Here is a 7,532-nt window from a genome sequence, read left to right as displayed (position 1 = left end):
CAGCCAAAAAACTTGGCTTAAAAGGATCAGCAACACATCTCACCATGAATCTAGCTGGGGGAAAGTTAAAAAATCTGAGGCCTCACAGACTGTCGATGTCTGCCCACAGATGAAGATATAAAAAAGACCTTCAAAGTGTGCACCATCACACGACCGTGCAGTAGTGCCAAAACAATTTCCAAAGCATCATTAGGACACTACACCCATCTGAAGAACATTTTGGACAAACTGCATCTCTCAGGTAGTGCTAAAGACCTCATCGGAACTGACATCATAGAAGCCTTCATCTATGTCCACACTGTCCGGGGAACCTGGAGAAAATATCGCTAAATAGGTATTTTTTTAAGCAATCATCTACATATGTAAACCGGGTGCAATATACGGTCATAAAAGCAATTTTACTCTAACCTTCCTCCTTTAAGAGTGCATTGTGTATCAAATATATCAAGTTCAGTACCTCCGGAGTCATAAGCCGGGCTTTTGGGGTAACTAAATAATAAAATAATCAACGCTTTATGGCAGGTCAGTTATTTATCGAGAGTCAATTAAGTATAGTTTCCTAAAATCGTATAGAAAGTTTAAAATGTGCTTCATTTGTGCTACGTATACGGATTTACCATTCTTAATTGCTGATGAAATTCCGAGAGTGTGACTCAATTAATTCAAAAGAAAATATCCAAGAAGGTTACAGAAATAGTCCACGAATTGTAAACTGATAATGTGTAAACAAAACCTCCTTAAATTATAGTGCCGATATGAATTTATCGTTCATAATCACTTATGAAATTCCGAGATTGTTCCTCAATGAATTCAACAGAAACTATCCAGGAAAGTTACAGAAACGGACCTTTAAAAAACGGCTTTCGAATTAAACAACTGTAAAGAACAATTATTTACGCTAACCATATGCTTACCGGCGTGCTTGTGTACTCAAATTGCCAACAACCCGTTTAATTACATGATTACAGCTCAGACGCTTCCTTCAAAATGTGGTGACTATCGATTTCAGAGATTTGATTCTTCAGTTTCCAGCTTTATGGAAAAAAATATCGTATCGCAAGCATGTTCATTATAACCCGAGCAGTAAGTACGCCTCGAGATGTTGAGGGAAGAGAAAGTGGCTCCATGTTTTATGAGACGATTGAAATCATTTGCTGAAGTTTGAAAGAATCGAGTAGAAAGCATGAAAATATTGCGCTGAAAAGTACCATGACTAAACAATGAAATTCACTCATTCTGCACTACAACTAACTCCATTTTACTCGTGAGCTTGTTTGCACCACACATTTGTGGTCCGTAATTTAATTCTCAGATGTTTGACGGGTTCTTATATGAAAATATGGTCAAAATGAAATTACCGCGTCAGACTTAATGTAAACATGGACATCGCTGACTCAATCTCATTTTATTTCAATTTTGGGAAAGGCCACTACTTCGTTCCTAGGCTAAAACAACACTTTTTCGACAAAGCGCGACTTTTTTAAACGAATAGAGTAAATCCTGCGATAGTTGACTGAGGGGAGAAAGAGGTAGAAACTTGCGCTCGCCGCTTACCAGTCGTTTCGTAGCCATGGATCTTTCGTACCCAGACGATTCGTACCCACCCACTTTCGATCAGTTCGTACCAACCCTCTGGTCGATTCGTAACCAACAAATTATGACACAAAATGTTTAAAACAAACATAAACATTTATTTCATTTATCCTAGTAATCGCAAAAAAGCTAATTTCTTATCACAGAAACATTGAAAAGTTATCTCTTAGTTAATACTCTTGAAAAATCGTAACCTAGTTTACCCATCCTAATATATTTTGTTTACTACTACGCAGCGCCTACGACTAAACGTACTTATGCTACTTAGTAAAAAAGCTAATTTCTAAATCATAGTAACGTTGAAAAGTTATCTTAATCTTGAACAATCGTGACCTAGTTGCCCTAACTGACTTATCCTCATATATTTTGCCCATTATCACTGAGCGCCTATACGACTAAACATACTTATTCTACATACATACTTATTGGTAATAAAGAAAAATCCTAGTAGTAAATACAAATAATGTCTAAGTTCAGTTCAGTTCAGGGCATCAGTGGCCTGTTTATATTGGCACATCCTTTGAGCAGCTGCCCCAGTGACTTCTCTCGAAGTTAGCGGTTAACCTGCTCCAGGTGGCTATCCTCTTTATGGCGGCAGTCAATTTAGCAGTCTCTGGGAGCCAAACTGTGCCGCGAATCCAGTTTTCCTCAATGTAACTGACGAACTGCTGTAAAGGCTCCGTCTTAGCTTCTGGTTTTAGGCTGTCGAAGGTTGCGGCAATGGTCTCAGGCAATAACTTTATTTTTTTTTTTTTTTACCTCAAAATATACAAGAAAGAAAAATTTATAATAATAGTACAGACAATGACAGGGGCGCTGGCTGCCCGAAATGACCTAAGAGTTAAAAATGCCAGAGCAGCCAGTTGAAAGAAAAGATGTTTAAATGTTTAGGTCGGGGACACAAAAACAAAGAGATACAGAAACGCACACAAAGGTAAACTACCAGTATATTAAAGAGACTAAAATTCATACATTGCAAAACAGTATTATTTCCATTTTAAAGTTACACAGACAATTCAGATGTCTATTAATCTTTGATAAATTGCTGCTTTACTTTCTTTTTAAACAAAGACAATGAAGATAATTTTATATCTTCGTCAATGGAATTCCATACTGATGGACCTTGGAATCTGATATTGAATATACCATAGTTTTTTCTTGCTTTTGGAAGATAATAAGACTGTTTTGCACCAAGCCTTGTATTATAGGAATGGATTTACGAAATTTTACTAAAAAAAGAACTGAAGACTGATGGCAATAATTGATTATGATATTTATACATAAAGATTGCTCAATGAAAAGTTACTAGGTCTAGGAATTTTATAATTTAAAGAGATTTAAATAAAGGACTAGAGTGCTCATCAAATCTAGAAAAGGTAATTAATCGCATAGCTCTTTTTTGTAAAATGAAAATTGGTTGAAGAGTGGTCTTATAGGTATTTCCCCAGATAATTATTCCATAGGTCAAAAAAGGATATATAAGTGCATAATATAAGCTTAATAAAATATCTTGGCCAACATAATAACGAATTTTAGAGAGGATACCAGTGCTTCTTCTAATTTTCTTAACAATGCAATCAACATGGTGTTTCCAATTCAAGTGTGAATCAATTAGGATGCCCAGATACCTTATACAGAACTCTCGCTTAAGTTCCTTATTATCTATAGCCAGCATGAAATTTTGACATTCAAGTTTCTTTTGAGGTGCGTGGAAAATTACAAAATTTGACTTTACTACATTGAGTGAGAGCTTATTAGCACAGAGCCATATGTAAATATGATTTAATTCAACATTTATGTTTGATTCCAGCATAGAGAGAGTTTTACTTTTATAAAACAAATTTGCATCATCTGCAAAGAGATGAAATTCAAAGCAGCAATGAAAATCATTTATATATAATAAAAACAACAGAGGGCCAAGTACTGATCCCTGTGGTACTCTACAACTTACATTACATTTTGTGGATGTTGCATTATTGACAATAACAAGTTGTTGTCGGCAATGGTCTAGACGACATCTTCTCAGTCTGTTTTCAGGAGCGTCTTTGTATTTCCTTCTCGCATTGCTCTTCGCTAGATATTCGCCTTTTACTCATGTCATTTCTTGTTCTCTTTTCGCGTTCCTTTCGCCGTATTCTGTTTTTTTTTTTTGGCGTCCTCTTTAACTTTCTTGAGGGTTTTTCCCCACTCGCTTTACATCTTTTACTTCTTGCTTTTTTTGTAGGGCTTAGTCTCTTCCTTTTCATCCTAATTTCACTCGAAATCCTCTCTCCACAAACTTGAATTATAACAATTTCCTCCCATGGACAAGGTATAAAAAATACCTAGCTCTGCGGGTATTTTTTTTTTTAGCGAGTTGATTAGATATTGCAAAATACTGATAATTACTATTCAACTACAACCTCACCACTTTGATTTCCCGCTCAAAACGCGGGTTGCAAATTATTTGCTTACGCGGCTTCACATATTCTAGCCCACGTGAAGCCCTCGTGCAATGCCTAACCGTGCGCCTGCTGTACGCTACACTGAAGCTCGACACTCGAGTATGCGCACTCCATTTTCATCCGCCGGTGTCTCCTGGCGCACACTAATGGGGTATCCAAGTTACGCACGCAATCGCGCCTGCGCATTACTTTCCACCTCGCCCTTCCATTACGTAATGGCTAAGATAGTGCCCGTGGTACAGTCGCCGGCGCATGCTAAAATTAGTACCTTGTACGGTCGGTCGTACGTCCAAATTTTTTCGGCTTGATGGGTTACAACTACATCGTATCATTATGGGGCTACGCTTCGCCCTACTATGATGGAGCCGCTTATATGAGAAGTATAGGGGGCCATCATGGGTCCTAAACAGTCAGAGCGCAGCTTTTGGTCCCTACGGTACCAAAGAACAATAGAGTCCACACTTTAGAACAACAGCGCAATAGGTCGTCGGCCTGTTTTCAAAGGAGAACAGAACGTAACAGCTCCTAAATCGACTCTAAAATTGAAAACCAATTACACTGCTTGTACATTGCGAAGCACAAATATAAATCTTTCCACAGCTTCGTGTTTGATTGAAGCTAAAAATCGAATGGCAAAGCGAATTCTAACATTATTCTCATGGAAATGCAACAAAAAAGTTTGTCGTGTTTCGATATCTTGTACCATACTTCCATCGTTTGGTGACATTTCATAAAGAAATTGGAGGAAGATAAGATCATTGTCACCGGCAATCATTTCATCCCAGTTGTAATTGTGGTAGTATAAGTGTTGCACGGCTGATGACCAAGGTGCTGCGTTGTTGTTTTCTTCTAGGTTTTCGGGTAATCTGTTAGCCAAATCTTCTGACAGTTGAGTCAAAGGTTATTGGTGACAGTTTGGACAAGGAGGCAACCCCCCGCATTGTCTGAAAGGAGAAATAGAACCATTTTATTATGATGCTTTCTTACTCACTTCAAAACAACACACATACTTTAAGATACTTACCATCTGAATATTCACTAGCACCAATCATTTTCACACTTTTTTGAAAAACACTCAACAACAACAAGTTGTGATGGAGGGTGACAACATCGCTCTTTTAAGGATAAAGCTATTCCCTGTGGGTTTTAGATCTTTTGTGAATTTGAATACACTTTAGAATTAAGGAATGAACAACTCTGCTTAATCCATAAAGGCTTCTTTTGCTCAGTTAAAGATTAAAAGATTTTAGTGGATCTACAAATCCAAAACCAACCAGATATTCAGCCACATCACACGCTTCATTTTAACATGCAGGCCAAAGTCTTCACGCACGCGTTTCAATTCACTACATTTTCAGTGAAAGAGTTTCAACAAGGCAGTAAACGAATGCAAACTTATTCGCAAAATTTAGCGAATAAACTAAACTCGGGAGAAAAGTTTAACACCAACACCAATTTTGAAACCGAACTTACTTTGATCCGTACCCCATCCGCTAGTAGTGGTAGAGGAAAAGAAAGATCCATAGGAAGAAGAAATGTGGAAGCATTTTTTAAAGCTAAGAGGAGTGTATCCACGAAGGTTTCGCTTAAATTCGGATGTTAAAGTCAGGCCTTATTTCTATTTTTAGCAGCCGGCTACTCCAGAGTAAAGTAATACTTAATAAACATAAAAATAGCAAATATTTTCACAGACGCGATTACTTCTAAGAAAAACGGGGGGACCTTTTTCTCAGACGAAAGGCAGAGATGAAAACTAGGAGTTAGAGGGGAACAGCCAAACCAATACCCAGGTGGTGATGGCCATTGCTGATGTACCCACTGATGACGTTTTCATGGTCGGTGATAATTCCATTGGAGAAGAGCAGCTAATCAACTGAGAATCACATTGCAAGTAAGTCTCTCATTAGTGCACAGAGTTAAGGTGTTTGGGTGAACGTAATTTTTAAAGAAAATTTGCCACTGTTTAAAGAAAAAAAACTCCTGACACACCCTTTTTTGACACACTTAAATCTTGCGCTCAAACCAATACGTCCTTTATTTAATGTAACATGTGTAAAAAATTAAAATGAAAACATTTTTTTTACAGGGCAGTAAAGATAAGGAGAGTTGAAACCACTTTGAACGTGTTCATGATTAATTATTTCAGAAAAAGAAGACTGGCTGTACACTAGCGGCGTTTTCCATGATGCACTTTCTGCATTTTGGAACTCTTTTTATGATTTGTGCACTAATGGCAAAGACGAGAGAGTTCCAGTCATCAGGTACGACTTGCAGGTTGCTGAGTGGGAGGCCATAGCCAGAATAACTGTCAAAGGTTATAATTCCAATTAAATTAGGCAAAGCCTTTACAACAGCCTTTCTCTTTGCCGAAGAAGCTGTAAAAGAATATCTTTTGTTAGAATCCTTCCTAGCATACCTCAGTAGTGACGAAAGAGAACTGGTTAACCTCTCTCTCTGAATGGGAAGCTGGACAAAGAACAGGAAAATGAATGGTTAGATCTCCTGGAACGTTTTAACCGGGAGACTGTTCCCAAAGCAAAACAAGTCAAAGATGTCGTCTTGGAAATTGCCCACAAAGAGTTCATTCAAACTCCAAGATATATTGTAGACAGCTGGAGCACACTGTTTTCAGAATTTCACCGCGAGTTTTCGTCAACAGATTGCCTTCTGGAGATGTTTGCACGAGGTAAACCAACCAACAAGAAGATCATCACATTTCACGCAAACCTTAAGACCTCAGCTCAGGGGGAATCCTTATTCTATTTGAAACCCTTTTTTGGGGAGGAATGGAAGATGAGAAATTAACAAAGTTCTCAAGATTTTGTACAGGCTCTTATATGGTGTGCGTTGAAAAGATCACATCAGTTTCAACAACCTAGAAGGCGCGGAAAGGTGACCAGTCGCACACACCCCCAGAGCAGTGCTGAATCTCCCTGCCACATATCCATCCTTTCCGTTGTTCGGGGAGGAATGGAACAGCACATTGTCCTCAGAGTATTGGGTCATTGACTTTGTTTGAACTCTCACCTAAAGAGAACTGCCTTATTGCTGTGCATCTCGGAATCCTTGGCAGTCCTAAATCGGGCTGAGTTTTACACAATTGATTCTAATTGGTGTGATTATACCACAAGCGAATTGTTTAATGGATGTTTCAGTTTTATTTAGAGGAAAATTGTGTTATTACTATCAGTATTACTTCGAGTACTTATTTAAACTTAACGAAATTATAATAAAAGGAAGTTTCAGGGATTTTTTCGTGTTACCATTTCAGTTATAGCTTCTAGATTTGAAAGGAATTGAAATTGTGACGCTTAATGCATTTATTACAATAACTATTTATATAGTACTGACTGAAACTGTTGCAAGTGTTGAAAATTTATACAGGGCTTGATGATGTTTGATTTTTAATAATGAAAAAAAGTATTGGAAGTTTATAGAAATGTTATGTTTTAAAAAACCTTGATTGACAATGAAACGAAACTGATTTATAAAATT

This window comes from Pocillopora verrucosa, chromosome 1, assembly GCF_036669915.1.
Source record: "Pocillopora verrucosa isolate sample1 chromosome 1, ASM3666991v2, whole genome shotgun sequence".
In the NCBI taxonomy this organism is placed as follows: domain Eukaryota; kingdom Metazoa; phylum Cnidaria; class Anthozoa; order Scleractinia; family Pocilloporidae; genus Pocillopora; species Pocillopora verrucosa.
This window is presented reverse-complemented; position numbering follows the sequence as displayed.